We start from the raw sequence: 17,689 nt of genomic DNA, 5'->3' as shown, positions 1-17,689 counted from the left end.
GCCTACAGATCTGTTTACTACAATAAAGGCAGAGCCTGTTTTGGATTCAGAAGACATCTTCTGAAATGCTTCCCTGGCCACTTCTTAATTGCCTGATTTAGGTACAATTTTCCATTTCCTTGGCCCTAGATATATTTATCTGTAAAATAACAATAAAGACAACTTCCCACCATGCATTCCAGAGTTCTTGTAGTAATATGTAATTCTAGTTTATGAACTAAAAAGATAGGTGAAGTTAGGTTACTAATTAAAGACATGTATGTAACTGTTGCAAATATTTCATTAGTTTATTTTATATACTAAATGTATCTTCCTAAGTGACGACACACCATATATTTAATAACTTTTTTTTACACCAAAAATGTCATTCCTGAAAATATCCAGTCCCCTAAAGAATCAGCGGTCATTTCTAGATTCTTTAAGAAATAGCTACTATTTATACTTAAGTTTATCCTTTAATTATCCCATGAGAAAAAATAAACCCTTGGATCAAATTTAGAAAGAAAGAATGTATATACAGAGATATATAGGAAAGGAAAGGGAAAGACAGAAAGAGAAAAGAAAGAAAAGCTGGTGGCTGTTACTAATACTCAGTGAGATTGTCTATGTATGAACTGGTAGGTGAGCAAAATTCAGAAACACTGAATTATTCCACAAACCACACTAGAATCAGAGCAGAGTCTTGAGAGATTCATCTGGCTGCCATTTGCTTGGGTATAGTTTCTATGCTCTTAATAACCCTTCGTTCCTTGTCAGCAGTGTGTCATAAACACACTGTATAAATCATTAATTGAGTGTTTCACCATTCTACTCTACATAGCCTATTAGCATTCACTGATTCTATAAAAAGTCCATTTTATTTTCCTTTCTCACATGAACCATTGTATTTTTCTATTCACTTCTTTGAGTTCCTGATGTTTATTCATTTATAGCTGACCTAGATTTTTTTTTTCAAATTTTTTAACATTTATTTATTTTTGAGAGAGAGAGAGAGAGAGAGAGAGAGCGAGCAAGCAGGCGAGAGGCAGAGAGAGAAGGAGACACAGAATCCAAAGCAGGCTCCAGGTTCCGAGCTATCAGCACAGAGCCTGTTGCGGGGCTCGAGCTCAAGGACTGTGAGATCATGACCTGAACTGAAGTCAGATGTTTAACCGAGACATCCAGACACCCCTGTAGCTGACCTAGCTTTGAATAAACACTGCAAATATTGCAAAAGAGTCGCATCTTCTTTTTCCTTGAGGAAAGGAAGGCACATACGAACCAGAGTCTATCAATATTGGTCTTCCTCGGTTTAAAATCTATTTTTTTAGGTTCATTTATTTATTTTGAGAGGGAGAGAAAGCATGAGTCAGAGAAGGGCTGATCTATTTTTTTAGGTTCATTTATTTATTTTGAGAGGGAGAGAGAGCGAGAAGCCCAAGCAGGCTCCATATTGTCAACACAGAGCCTCATGTGGAGTTTTAACTCATGGAGGATGAGATCATGACCTGAAGCGAAGTTGGAGGTTAACCAACTGAGCCACCCGGGTGCCCCTGGTCTTCTTCAATTTAAAATTAAACCATAGTTCACAAACTCATAAGTGCATTTCTTTACCTCCCGTTCCTTCACCACTCCTTTCTGAAGAAGATTCATTATGTAACATTATGTTAAGAAAGGGTATATGTATCTGTGGTCATATTTTAGAAACGCATATAAAATCTCAGATGGAGTGATTATATACTTACAGAATCCAATGCAAGAGCTAACACCTATCCCCAGAGGTGACTGGTTTCACTATAAAACTATAAGGACCCTTTGTAGAGTGCCAGTATTTGCCAAGTATTGGTTGGTCATTAAATTTGTTTGCTTGTTTATTTACTTTTTTTATCCCTGATAATATAATTAACACAATAGGGCATAAAGGACAGCTAAAAAGAAATTATATAGTTAAAACTTATATCATTCCATAAAGCAGAGAAGTTTATTGAATGCTTAGCAAATATTTATAAATATTATCTTGAAATTATCCATTGATATACTCATTTGCTTAACATTTATTATGTGACTATTATATAGTAGCAATTGCCCTAGGCTAAAGAGTTCAAACAATAAGAAAAAAAACAATACAAAAAAACCCTTCCCTCCAAAATTAGGTTCTAAACTCAATAAACTTATTATATACAAGTATATTAAATGTGTATATAGATATATACATATATGTAACACAGTAAAATGTCTGTATATAAGTGCATATATATAGTATATATACACACACACAAACATGTTCTAACAACTATAAAATATTAAAATTTTAAAATAAATATTTATAAAATGGGAGATTTAGGGAAAAAGTATTTGAGTGAGCCAGAAAGGTCTTCAGAAAGGCAAATCAGGAAGGTATTGAGGTAAAACTTAAATAATGAATAGGCACCCCACCCCTGAACTCAAGCAGTTAAGTGGGGGATGAGAACTTTCTGATAGAGGAAACAGCAAATGTATTGGCATGAAGGAAAGTTCAATGTATAATAAAGAGTGGCCAAATGCTAGAAAACAAAGAACAAGGACTAGACAACAAAGAGACATTTTTATGTGGGGAGGGAATTTAGATTTTACTTGTTAAGTAATTGTAAAACAATGAAGACTGTGGACTGGGATAGTTTTGTCTTAATTAGCTTTCCCCTTTAAGAGTGATAATTGTGGAGTCATTATAAAGGATAAATTGGAAAGGGGCAAAGTGATTTCCAATTTACTAAGAAGGATGTAATTTTGAATAGATGAAGTGATAACTAATAAATTCATAAGTAGACAGTAGCAATAGAAAGAAAAAAAGATGATATAAGAAAGTTCTTTCACAGAGAGTGGGGAAATAAGGAAACATCTAGGATAATGCCAGTTTGCATTCTTAAAAGAAAATTAGTAAGTCTTTATTGTCCAAATGTGATTGGGGGTAAGACGGATGCTTTCACCAGGGAAAGGATTAGAATATTGTCAATTTTGTGTTCAAATTTAGAGATACTATTAAAGTTGAAATTCTTATGAAGTAAACATTTGTACATCCAAATGAATGTATGGATTCAGTACTTAGCAGGGATCTTGGCTAGAGATACAAATCTAGAAGTCATCAGCATTGATAAAGTAACTTTCTTTGGTAATAAGAGCAATTTAATAATTCCTACAATATTACTACACGAATTCTGAGAGTAGAGGCCCCACGGTGACTTATTATCTCATGATTCATGAGATTGAGCCCCACGTAAGGATCTGCGCTCATAGCATGGAGCCTATTTGGGATTCTCTCTGTCCCCCAGCCCCCTCTCTCTCTGCCCTCCCCCTGCTCATGTGTGCTCTCTCTCTCTCTCTCTCTCAAAATAAATAAGAGTTTAAAGAATTCTGAGGCTATGTCTATTTTAATAATATTTCAAAGGAACAGAAATGGCTTTTAATATTCATTTGTATGATAATAATAGATTAGTGTCATGGAGTGCTGACCATGCTCCATGCAGTTTCTTTGTTTTAGGATAAAATGTATAAACTATGTCAGTTTCATTGAGAATTTAGAGTGCAACTATGAATTCTTTTCCTTTTGTTTCAGACTTCAGTTATACTTATTTATATATAATTTTTCTCTTGAATAGTAAAATTTTATAGATTCTTTATTAACTTTTTATATTTTCATATAATATTCAACACAATAATTAGAAGTCATAATACAATATTTTAAAAGTTAGAAGAAATTTTGTAGCTTGACATTTTTTAATCATATAAAAGGCATATAATATTATACTGAAGTTATTGCAGAAAACATTAGAACATTAGTTCTGGAGAACTAACTAGTCCTTCATGTAGACCTTAATAGAGGACAAAAGTGGGTTTTCTCTATTCATTCCTTGGTTAGAATTTCTACCTAGTCTATGAAGTGCTTTTAGACAATCAATCCAAGTATTTATAAGGAATCAGAAAAATAAATGCTGTCTAAAATTATTTAAAACAAAAAAGAAGACAGAATTTCTTTATGAGAATATTAAGCTACATAATACAAAGATCCACTCATGTGTGGAAGATGGTCACTCATCTATGCAGGTATTAGGCAGTAAGGTTGAGTGAATATGTGTAATGAGATATTTAAATCCCATAAAGACAGAAAATTTTATGGAGAGAGTATTCTCACATCAGTTTTCTTGAATTGTCAAATTCAAGTTCATGCAGCTAGTTATACAAGCCAGATATCTTGGTATCATCCTTGCCCTTCATCTCCTTTACTTCCTACAGCTAATAACCAAGAAAATTAGATCTCTACCTCCTTAATATGGGACAATAATTTTATGTCAATGTTTATCCCCACTGTTTCTACTTTATTTTAGGCAACCATCGTCCCTTGCCTGGATTGACACAACAGCTTCTTATACTTTTACCTGTCACCAACTCATACTCCACCCTGAATAAAGGTTATATTCAATTTCCCATCGCAATCAAAACAATGTCTAAACTCCTGACAACTGTTTTTAGGAGGCTTCGTATAATTTCACCGTCTTACAATGCTCAACACTTTGTGCCTTATGATTCAACCATTATGGATCTTGGCACATGTGTATGTCCTTATTTGCCTTATCTCCTCTCTTTCCTCCCTCGTACCACTTTACCTAGTTAATCACTGAGAGCTCTCTTTTAGTTGCCTTCTCTGAATTCCCAAATCCTACTAAGGTGCCCTTCCTAGAAGTCCCAGGTGCCCACAGACACCTGCTCAATATACTTATATCATGCTAGCAAGGCTGATTTACCCCAAACCCATGACTCAATTACTGCTTACATGAAGGTGAGAATTGTTTTAGATTCACTTTTATGTAATTATTTAGCCACACAACAACAATAAAAATGTAATTACTGGAGTCTGACAAGTAACAATTATTCAGGTATCTTTTGTACTATCTGAAATAATGTGTTATAGAACATAACTGCAGAAAATGTGAAATTGAATTTAGAAGCTTCTTTACAAATGCTTTACATTGGTTTTATAAACTTCATTTTCAATAATAAATAACATATAAATCAGAATATAAAATGTATTTAGATTTCAACATGCACCTATGTTAGACATTTGTCTTCTTTTTTCCCCCTACCTTCATACCTTTTTTCCCTACAAATACATTATAGTATTTAATTTAGTATATATATATATATATATATATATATATATATATATATATTATCTTACCTTCATGTGGCATCCCTCTCTGGCAAGATATCCTGGACTTCATTATAGGATGGTATCTGGGTTCCATGAGAGCAGAAAGAGAGGTATCAGAACTCTTAAGGTTTAGAAATGGAATTTCACATTTTCACTTCGCAGTTTTTTTGGTAAGAGAAAATCATAAATCCAGTCCAGATTCAATGAGAAGGAAAAATGAGAAGACTTAGTTTCTTGAAGGAAAGAGCTGCATGTGGGTACAGGGAGAAGAGAAATTGTGAGCTATTTTTGGAGACTATCTTCTATCACATCTAATATATTATACACATACATATGTGTTATATGTGTGAGTGTATATATAAAATATTAAATATACAATGTTATATATAACATACTGTTTTATATCATATAAGTTACATAAGTTATGTGTAATATAAAAGTTAAGTATACGTTATGTATTATATAGTTATAAGGTATATAAATTTTATATATATTATTTTATATTAGTTATATGTGTTTAGATACATGTTATATGTTATAATGTGACTGAGCATAATCATACACCAGGAATGGCTTTGGGTGTCTAAGCTGCAGATATGAACAAATTAGGCATCTGTCTTATCCTCCTAAGCAAATAATCCAGTGAAAAGAATATTTTATAATTAGGAAGAAAAAAAAGGAAGCCAATAAATACAAAGGGACTTAAATTATGAAAGATAAAATAGAGACGTTGTACTAGATAAGTTAATAAAGGAAAACCTTTATAAAGAGATAATATTTGAGAAGCAATCTGCTTAAGTTTATTAAAAGCTCTTTCTAATTTTTGCAATACAGTGAGTAGAAGTATATATTTGGAGAAGTATGTATATAAAGGAGAATGCATATAGAGTATGTATTTAGAGTAGGAGTACACATATATTACACATATAGAGGGTTTACAGACAACAGAACCTCAGGAGAAAGGGAGGGGCTGATCTGGGCTTGATTATCTAGCTTGCTTGTTGTTGAAGGCAATAGGAATCCAATTAATATTAAAAGGTACTGCCATTCTTGGCATGTAGTCATGGAATAGCAAAAGAAATTATTGCTAATGGACACTGAGAATGAAGTGTCCATTAAAGGCACAATTCTGGGGAACAAATGTCTATTGCCACAGGAAATAAAGGGTAGAGTTACTCAGGACTATGGGTCAGAGTGGCCACTTCTAAAAGATAAACACAGCTTTAAAACTACTGTGGACTGAAGCCTGCCGACATTCTATACCTGTGCTAACATAGTCTTCTGTCTCTTGCAGTTACAGGGTGATTAACCAAAATCCAAATGCATAATCTGTTCCTGCTTATCAGTGAATATAATCAGCTGAAGTCCCAGTCTAACCAGATAGTTGATGTAATGGGACATATATACTATCAGAGAGTGGGAAAGATTCTTAAAATCTGAATCATTTATTTGAGGGATTCAGAAGCCTTGGTATAGCCACACATTCCAAGGCATCTCTTATCCTTTATAAGTAATTATTTATTACCTAGTTGATCAGGCTGTATCTGTGTTTCTAGAAAACCCTTAAAAACCTATGTTTAAGTATCTACCCAGAAGACTTTGATTTAATTGGTTTGGGGTGTGGCTTTGCCATCAATAATTTTTACAAGCTCCTGAGATAATTATAATGTGCAGCCAAGGTTGAGATTCACTGGCTCAGAGTTTTCTGTGCTTTTGTTTTTTCTTTAATGAACAAATTGGAACAGCTGGGACTGGTTTTAATTGGTTGGTTGGTTGGTTGGTTGGTTGGTTGGTTGGTTGGTTGGTTGATTGGTTGGTTGGCTGGTTAGTAGGTTGGTTGACTGAAACCTAGATTCACCTAGGGCACCAAATAAGTTGAGATGACAAACATTCATGGATATTGGTAAAGAAAAGAATCTGAAGAGTATGGGAAGTGAAAGTGCTGGAGTGATTTTAACACATATGACCTTGACGTGTCCATTCATTTCTCAAATAGTAACTTTTTGCAAGTCATTTCATTTCCCCTTTATGAGTTTTTAACAGTAGTTTTCTCATAAGATAATTATGAGAATTAAATAATTTAAGATCACTAAAAAGGTAAGAAAATCCCTGATATGTATTTAGTTTTATATAATTATCAGTAATAATTATGCTGATACTCAGTGATAATGATGAAAAATCACAAGAGGGAAAGTGAACAATCTTTTGTGAAGATCCCAAGAAATATATAAGAGATGGAGTGTGTCAACAAATTTGAGAAGTTTTTAGGCAAGAGATTTCAATGGATAGGATAGAAAATCCTCAGGTGTTAAAAGGAAAGTAATAACATTAACTTGCTAGAGGTATGGTTTGAAGAATTACCAGAATAGGCAATTGAAACAGTCTAGTTAACTAAAGTCATGATCAACATTGATTTTTGGTTTGGGCTATTTACTCATGTAGACAATTAGAATAAAATAGATGGGCAGTCTAACAAAATCCTATATTATTTATAAAAACACACACAAGAAATCAGGAATGGAGATTGGATATGATTTGGAGCCATTATGGCAGCAAACTATGGCTCCTTACTCAAATCCCAGATCCAATTTCAGCCAGTTCACAGATACAGAATTATCTGAATGATGATGACTTATGGCTCTTTACTAGTTTCATTGTGAACTATGGATAGAAAATAGTCCAGGGCGCCTGGGTGGCTCAGTCGGTTGAGCCTCTGACTTCGGCTCATGCCATGATCTCGTGGTCTGTGGGTTCGAGCCCCCGTGTTGGGCTCTGTGCTGACAGCTCAGAGCCTGGAGCCTGCTTCAGATTCTGTGTCTCCCTCTCTCTCTGCCCCGCCCCCCCCCCCCCCCCCCCGCTCGTGCTCTCTCTCTCTCTCTCTCTCTGTCAAAAATAAATAAACATTAAAAAAATTTTTTTTGAAAAAGAAAATAGTTCAATCTTCCATTGGTTTTTTACTACTCTCTGATTCCTTCCCAAAATTATGTTTGTAAACAAGGGGCAAAAGGAAGATTTTCGATTGATTGATAAAAATTTGGGGAAGAGATGCATAAACTTACTTTTTGTATGGATACAGAGTATGAGAACATTTATTATTTGAATGATTACAAAACGATCCCCCATAAACAGGGTAAAAATAATCTCTCTTTAGATGCATGTCAATCTTCTTTCACAGCGATTTCATTTTTGTTCAGTGAACTCAATCACAATATGATTGTAATGGTACAGCTGGAGATTTTGAAGGAGCTGTAAGCATATATTTCCTTACCCTAAAGTAAAACTGGTTACCACTCTTAAAGTTACTTAAGTTTCTAGCAGCAGTGACCAAAGCTGGAAATGCAATATTATATTCCTCTACAAGGAAGTGATAGATTGATTGTATTAGACCCGTTCCATCATGAAGAGACTTTTCCATTCTATCATGTGGTCATGTGTGGGATACTTAATACATTATCATGATCTCCCATACGACAGCACCACTAAAAAGGAAAGTAACTGCAGGGAAAGAAGGCGATAGTTTATGACCATGGAATGCACTGTTCTTTTCACATTCTCATTCACCTAGTGAAGTTAACTCATGAAAAAAAATGGGATATCTAACTTAAGATTCCCCGTAAGCTTGAGATGCTGTCCTGCAGCATGAATTACATGCTCTGGGCAAACTGCTGTTGCTTTTCCCACATCTCAAATATGTGAGTACAAAACACAAAAGGTGGAAATGTAGATAATACATTTCACAACTTTGTCTAATGATCTTCTCCGAAAATATTGTCTTGTATCTAGCATTCAGGAGTGCTATTGAGTTAAATGTTTTAGTAATTAAGGTAAACGTTTCCGACAGGAACCGGTCAGATTCCACCCAGCTCTTCTGGGCTTCTCATCTCTTGAATATACATAAGGGAGAAGAAAAGGGAGGGAGGTGGGTGAGGGTTATTTCAGGGAACTTAGTCTGGCTAAAACAGCAACAGGAAGAAGTATGGATAGAATAAAAGGGGACCTCTGAAGTTTTTCACAATTTAGTCAATGACCAGTGTAAACTTTTATGAGAAGTCTCCTCATCCATACAAAACACAAGATATCAGCTGTTTCAGGAACAGAAGTTGGAGCACCTGGATGGCTCAATGTGTTAAGCATCCAATTCTTGATTTTGGCTTGTCACGATCTCAAAGTTCACGAGATCAAGCCCCGTGTTGGGCTCTCTGCTGACAGAGCAAAGCCTGCTTGGGATTCTCTTTCTCCATCTTTCTGCCTCTTCTCTACCCATGCATACTTACTCTCTCTCTCTCTCTCCCTCTCTCTCTCAAAATAAATAAACAAAAAAGAGAATATTATCTGACTAGGTAAATAACTGAGGCCTCCTGTGTGTTGCCTATAAACAAAGTAAGTATAGAAAGGTTTGAGAGGTTCAGTGTCATGAAGAAAGGCTGGGATCAAAAGCAGAAATGAGGGCTTTTTCACAGTCAGCTATCACCTTCCATTTAGTTTCATGTACATATTTACATCTTTGAGGCAATTCCTTTTCTTTCTTCCTTTAACTAGAAATAGAAAATGAGTAATTATCACCAAAAAATGTGGCATATGGAATTGGACACAGTTTCTGCTGAAACTTTAGGTGTTCTCCCTGAAAATGACAGGTGGAACATAATTGTATGTTGGTTGTGGGGAGCAGTATATTATGGACAGTAAGTTTTATTTTTACTCAGGAAGTGTCATTATAGGAAGAAGGATGTACTTGTATTTGAAGGTGGAAACGGGATGAAATGAACTGGATCACGTTTCTGCAGTTTTTGCGACGGGCTTAACGTTTTATACACACTGTACCTTTCAGCAATTTTGCATAGAATGAATACTGGTGAAAGAGAAGATATTGTCTACCACAAAAGCAAGAAGTCCAAAAAAAAAAAAAAAGAAGGTCTCCCAACTACACTTCTAGATAGACACACCAACAGAGTCAAAAGAGCTACAAACAAATAACTGACCAAATCTCTTGATTTTACTCAGGATTTTTAACTGGATGAAAAATTTAAAGAAGTAACTCCTTAAGTTCTGGGAACGATTCGGTCCAGGGCAAGGACAGTAATGGCATAACCGGTGTCCAGCAGTGGAAGTAGATGGTCATACAGATATCACAAACAGAGGCAAAGTTTTGCACAAGTGTGGTTCTTTAGGTGACTCTGTGGATTTTGTGACCTAGAGCCCAGATATTTGGGGCCATTATTTTTGGCTGTGTACTTTATCTCTTCAGTTATTTTGAAACCTACCCCAATAGCTTCCAAGCAATCATTTATACGCCTAAATTAGCTGAAGTCAAATCCTGAGGTCTGCCACAAAATTATTGGTTAATATATATACCTCCAAGGCTGAAATGAATTCGCGTCCTGGTAAAAGACACTGACAAAAGTGAAACCTAGCAAGAATGGTACAATACTTAAACCGATATTGACCTAAGAGATCAGACACTGGGCTTATTTATTTATTTATTTATTTTTGCTTTTCTAGGAGAAAGTTAAAGTTTAGTAGTGATGAAATTTACCTAAAACAAATAACAATAATGTATTGAGAATTTACAATATAATAAGAAGACACCCTGCCAGAGACTTTGAATACATATTCTCATTTAATTCTAAAACATATATTGGGAAAGGTAGTTTTTATAAAGAATTTTGCTTTCTTCTGGATTGAATTTGTTTCATTATCATATATTCTTTTTTTAAGTTTTTTTTTTTTTTTTTTTTAATGTTTATTTATTTCTGAGACAGAGGGAGACAGAGCATGAGCAGTGGAGGGGCATAGAGAGAGGCAGACAGAATCCGAAGCAGGCTCCAGGCTCTGAGCTGTCAATACAAAGCCCAACGTGGGGCTCGAACACACAGACCGGGAGATCATGACCTGAGCCGAAGTCGGTTGCTCAACCGACTGAGCCACCCAGGCACCCCTTAATTGGCTGGTCAGCTGCAACATTTCATTGTGCTATTTTGGTAGTTGGGCTGGAATTTATGTGATTCACCTTTAACTTATCATAGATGCCCACAAGTCATTTTATAGCACTTCATATAAAGTATGAGAACCTCACTTCACCTAAACTTTCATTTGTTTTTAAGCTTTGTTAGGTGAGCAATAATAAATTCCCATTTTTCTTTTCCTGGTGTCCGTGATATTGTTGTCACACATTTTATTTATACATATCTATAATTCCCATATTATATTATTTATACATTTAAAAAATCAGTGATTTTTGAGGCACCTGGACGGCTCAGTCGGTTAAGCATCTGACTTCAGTTCAAGACATGGTCTCACGTTCACGAGTTCCAACCCAGCATCTGGCTTTGTGCTGACAGCTCAGAGCCTGGAGCCTGCTTTAGTTTCTGTGTCTCCCTCTCTCTCTGACCTTTTCTCTGTCTCTCAAAAATAAATAAACATTAAAAAATTATAATTACAAAAATCAATGATCTTTGAAAAAACTTAAATACTAAGAAAAAGATCATATTCATTCATGTAGTCACTAATCTCTGGTGCCCTTTATTGCTTTTGCAAATACGGGTGTCGATCTTGCATCATTTTCATTGTGCCTTTAGGACTGCATTGAAGATTTCTTGTACTGTGGAAACATAGTTGATAAAGTCTTTCAGTCCTGTATGTCAGAAAATGTCTCTGCCTCATTTTTGAAAGACAGTTTTATTGATACAGAATTATTCTGGATTGACATACTTTTCAAATTTTAATCCCCTGAACTAAAGAATTTAACCTGGCTCAAAGAGAAATATGGCCTTTGCCCTCAGCTTCTAGGAGGTAATTGCTAAATCCTTGGAATATCCTGCCTGATAAGGGCGACTTTTTTTTTTTTTTTTTTTTTTTTTTTTTTTCACTTGAAGGTTTAGGGCAATGCCCAATAGTTAACAGTGTGATTTATGGGGAAGGCGTTGGGTCACAGTATCAGTTTTGACCTGTGGAGGAGTTGGGGACTGAAGTAAACCACGTGGGCTGTTAACCATGCCCACAAAACCAAATCCCAATAAAATCTCTGAGCACCGTAAGGTACTGGACACTTTCCTTATTGGCAATACTCTGCATAGGGTCACATATTATTGTCAGGAACCTTATCACTGTCTGCAAATCCCCTGGGAGAAGACAAGTGAACTTTCCATGTTTAAATTTTCTGGGACTCTGCCCCATCTATCTTTTTTTTTTTTTTTTTTTTTTGCTGATTTTAATCTGTAATCATTTAGATGTAATAAATAGTAGCTGTGAGTATAATAGCTTTCAGTGAATTTTGTACATCCTTCTAGCAAATTACTGAAACTGAAGGGGACCCCCACCGTTACAACTGGTGTCAGAAATGAGAGTGGTCTTGTAGAGCATTGCCAAACTTCACACCTATCTTCTAGTTTGCACTGTTCCCAATGGAAATTTCTTGTCATTCTTCTCTTTCATCCTCTGTACATCATATAATTTTTTCCTTTGGTTGCTTTTAAGATTTTCTCTCTTTTATTGTCTGTAAACAATATGATTATGTATTTTTCAATCTATGTTTCTTGGGCTTGGGATTATTTAACTTTTTGATACATGAGTTTATAGTTCTAATAAATTCGTATTATTTTATTTTCAGCCATTTTTATGAAATATATTTTTGTGTGTGTTTCCCCTCCTTCAAGGACTCCAATTAAGTGTATTAGGTCACTCAGAGTTGTCCCAGAAATAACTGAGGCTCTGTTGATTTTTGTAACTATTTTTCTTCTCTCTATATTCTCTTTTAGACAGCTTTTATAGCTCTTAATCCCTCTTAATCCTTCTGTATATTTTTATCTCAGACATTGCAGTTTTTACCCTTGAAATTTCATTTCAGCCTTTTTTAAATATGTTTCTTATCTCAACTTTCATGTAATCATTCCCCCCCGCCTAGTTTCTAGCACATATACAATACAGAGATATGACATACAATAGTTATATAACTGTTTAAATATCCTTATTAACTAATTGAATAATCTCTTTTATTTCTGGGTGAGTTTGGATTGGTTGTTTTTTCTTCTCATTAAAGGTTGTAATTTCTACTTTTTTGTAATTAAAGAAAACTTTTTTAGTGTTTATTTATTTTTGAGAGAGAGAGAGAGAGAGAGAGAGAGACAAGGGCAGAGAGAGAGAAAAGAGAGAATTCCAAGTAGGCTCCTTGCTGTCAGTACAGAGCGGGACACGGGGCCTGCCCCCATGAACTGTGAGATCATGACTTCAGCCGAAACCAAGAGTCAGTTGCTTAATGACTGAGCCACCCAGGCACCCTTGTAAATTTTTATTCAATATCAGACATTGTATTTTACCTTGTTGGATCAGAATATTTTTGAATTCTTATAAACATACTCAAAGAATTGCTCTGTAATACACCTAGTTTCTTGTAATGTTTGATCCTGTCATTTCTTGTTTTGAAGCTTTGTTAGGTGGTACAAGAAAATTGTTGAGAGTAGGACAATTTTACCCAGCTATTGAGGAAAACAATTCTGAACAGTCTAGCAAATGTCCCGTGACTTTTGAGAATTGTTACTATGGCTGGTGTAATAAGAACTAATCCAAGCCCTTATAATACAAGGGGAAAAAAAAAGAAAAAAACAAAAAAAAAACAAAACAAAAAAACAAAACCCATCAACAACTGCTGATGAGTATCCTGAAGACTGAAAAAAGATCTTGTGCAAATTTCTAGAACTTTGCAGCTCTCTTTTTTGTAATCCTAACTGCCAAGCTCCTAAATGTTAAACTTGATCTTAACTCAAGGAGTTTATTCATAGACTCCTCTCCCTGTTCCACAACCTGGAAACCCTCTCCACTCAGTAAGCTTTCAGAATCATAGTTCTCACCTTATTTTATTTCCATCTCCCAGAGACAACTTTATTTTGTTGCTTAATTTCTAATATATTGAAAAAACATAGATTTAATCTATTTTGTGTGGGGTGTTTCAGTTGCTAGAGGAGAGTAAATCCAGTCTCTATTATCTGATTTTGATAAGAAGCAAAATTCTCTATAACTTAGCATATTTTTTTGTAGACCATTTGTACATATTTTCGTGATGAGTTACCGATAGGTTGAATGGCTTATCCAAGATTATAGCACCAGAAAGAGGTTATAAGGTGTTCAAACCCAGGTTATAAGGTGTATCTGACCCACATCCAAATTCTTAAGGTTTGGTTTGTTAAAGTAAAGATTCCTGAAAAATACCATGGTATTCTTTCCTCTATATTACATCATATCTACTCTCCAAAATAACGTTGCCAGTGTTTTTAATGATACATAAAGGTACCATTTAATGAAATTTGCCTAATATTTATAGTAGGCACAGTGCTCGTTCAACAATCAAAAATCATTAATCCAAATTACAATCACCTTGGTGTAACAGGGTCTTCACTGGAAGTCAGTCTAAATTAAATAACTGATCATTCTATCAAATGCTTACCAGTTTTTCTGTCTTAGAGACAAATCTAGTAGTCAGGCTAGCAAGCAAATATTTGGCAAGCAGTGCATTTCCAATAATGAAACTGATAATTATACTTCTTTCACACAGCTGTAATTGAATAAATCTAATTGCCTCTTCTGCTTAACTTTAATGCTAGGTTTCAAACTGTTGTATGGACAGGAAAGCAACATTAGAGAAATTACTCTAGTGTCGCTGTCTTTCCTATACAGTGGTTTGAACTTCGGCAATAAAGTGAAATGGAAAAGGCTCTATACTCAATTTTCAATTATAGCAAAGGCAGGGAGCCACAATTATCCCTTTCATTACCGTGATGCTTTTCACTGCTGCCTGGGCGAAACCTCTTCACTGTTGTTTGATGCTGCCTTGACTCCAAGTAAGAGCACTTGAAATCAAAGGTTAAAAGTAAGGGACCGAATTAAAGTGATGTGACATATGTAAATGTAAAAATTTACATGAAAAAGAAGAAATGGTGAAGAGAAATACACTGAATGCTAGATTGACTTCCAGAAGCACTATGGAGGATGGAGTGCTTGGAAAAATGTAATCAATCTTTGTTTCAAATTTTAATCATGGCAATAATGCAACTTACTTAAAATTTAGAAGTCTTCCAATAAAGAATATTTGTGTCTTTACATTAGAATATTTTCATAAATTTTGTAATAAACATCTAGTATTTTCTACATTATATTTGCAACATTTCTCAAATAATTAATCCCAAGAGCCTTTACTTAACTGTTATTTCAGAAATATTTCACTGCCCAGCTTCATAATTTTATAATCAGTTGGTTTCCATTTTAGCCATACGTCAACTTTTTCCTTTTTGATATTTTCTTATTTTGAAATGCTAAATTACTAATTACTTGAAAATATCACTCTGGCATCTAAAAATGAATAATGCCGGGGCGCCTGGGTGGCGCAGTCGGTTAAGCGTCCGACTTCAGCCAGATCACGATCTCGCGGTCCCTGAGTTCGAGCTCCGCATCGGGCTCTGGGCGATGGCTCAGAGCCTGGAGCCTGTTTCCGATTCTGTGTCTCCCTCTCTCTCTGCCCCTCGCCCGTTCATGCTCTGTCTCTCTCTGTCCCAAAAATAAATAAATGTTGAAAAAAAAATTAAAAAAAAAAAATGAATAATGCCAACTGCTAATCACACTTTTGTTTGTTAAAGCAGCCACAGATAAACACAAATTTTAATGATAATCAAAGTTATTGAAGGTCAGTCTTGACTCCTAACTGTCCTTTTCCTAAGAAATCTGATAATTAGGTATATGGCTGTAAGTTTATTAAACCCAATGGGGCTGAATGGGGTGTGGTGAATTAACACAGACACCAACGTAGTCACGCTCGTGCACACACACACACACACACACACTTTACTAAGATGCTAAAAACAAAAATCACTTAAAGCTACCAAAGATTTCTTAGGACATGATCCTATTATTACCATTTAAAATACTTTTAGACTATTAAACTAGTGGTAATCCCAGAGAAATTTTCTATTTATTGAAATAATTTTTATAATTTTATTATACATATGGTTCACTTATATTTTTGGATTCTGGGTAGTCACCAATCGTTATATGTTTTAATAAGTTCTGAGAGGGTTTATCTGCTATTCTTAATCTTTAGTTTTAAATTAATTTTTACTTTCCTTTTATTTTTTATTTATTTTTTATTTTTTTTTCAACGTTTATTTATTTTTGGGACAGAGAGAGACAGAGCATGAACGGGGGAGGGGCAGAGACAGAGGGAGACACAGAATCGGAAACAGGCTCCAGGCTCTGAGCCATCGGCCCAGAGCCCGACGCGGGGCTCGAACTCACGGACCGCGAGATCGTGACCTGGCTGAAGTCGGACGCTTAACCGACTGCGCCACCCAGGCGCCCCTCCTTTTATATATAGTGTACGACTTTGTTTTACATAAGAATAATTTGTGATATTAGATTCTTCACCATCCTCAATAATTTGAAAAATTATGAAAAATATGATATTATGAAAAAAATATGAAAAATACCAAATTACTCATATTAATCATCTCAAATTTCTCAATTTGATATTTAATATTATTCAATCTTAAATATGAATATCCACTTAATATTTATTTTATTTGATCGCACTCATATACATTACTTACATAATAAAAATATGCAAATAACCTATCTAAAGATCAAAAGCTCATCTAACAACTTATAACATTTTTAGGCAAAATTGTGGGGACATTTGTATGAAGTAAATTTCTTTTGTACTCTAAAATGGATATTATTGACTGGCATCTATTATTCTTCTAAGTTCACAAATTATGATTCTCATATATTTTGAAGCTTTTATGAATATAAATTGGCACATTGTTTTATTAAAGATGGATATATTTTCCATCCCAAATGTTCTGTGCATTATGACCTTGGCATTCACCCAATAAAAGATGGAGTCCATTTCTCCTAAAAATATAGACAGGCCCACTGCTGACCCTTGGCCAATCAAATACAATGGAATTAAATCTGGGTTGGGCTTTTTAGAGCACTTCATAAGTCTTAAAACAACTGCTTCTTACCTTCTGGACACTGGAGCTGCCTTGTACAAAGTCTAGGCTCTTGTACAAGAGAGAAAAACTGTGTGGAGAGATCCTGAGACACCACATATGTTAATGAAAAAGTTACCTTGAATGTACATCCTTTGAATGATTCCATACAAGTTGCTCTGTAACTGTAAATGTCTGGAAGATCCCAAATAAGAACCACTCAGTATAGACCAGTTAATACACAAAATCCTGAGAGATAATAATAAATTATTATTTCAGCCATCAATTTTGGGGATTGTGATGGTATGTAACAGTAGTTAACAAAAATGGTTCATTTGTGATTTAATATCCAAAATAATAGCTAAACATAATAATAATAATGGTAAATAGTACATTGTACTTCACAGCAGTCTTATTAATTTTACATATTTTAACACATTTGTAGAATCATTATTAAATGTTTCTTCTGGTAATTCTGAATATTCAGAAGCCTAGTTTTGAGTCTATGAGCCAAACTGATTTACATGGAACCTAAGTTCCTGGTTTTCTAAGA

Source organism: Puma concolor, chromosome B1, assembly GCF_028749965.1.
Source record: "Puma concolor isolate L17-30 chromosome B1, mPumCon1.1.hap2, whole genome shotgun sequence".
In the NCBI taxonomy this organism is placed as follows: Eukaryota; Metazoa; Chordata; class Mammalia; order Carnivora; family Felidae; genus Puma; species Puma concolor.
Note: the sequence above shows the minus strand (reverse complement) of the source record.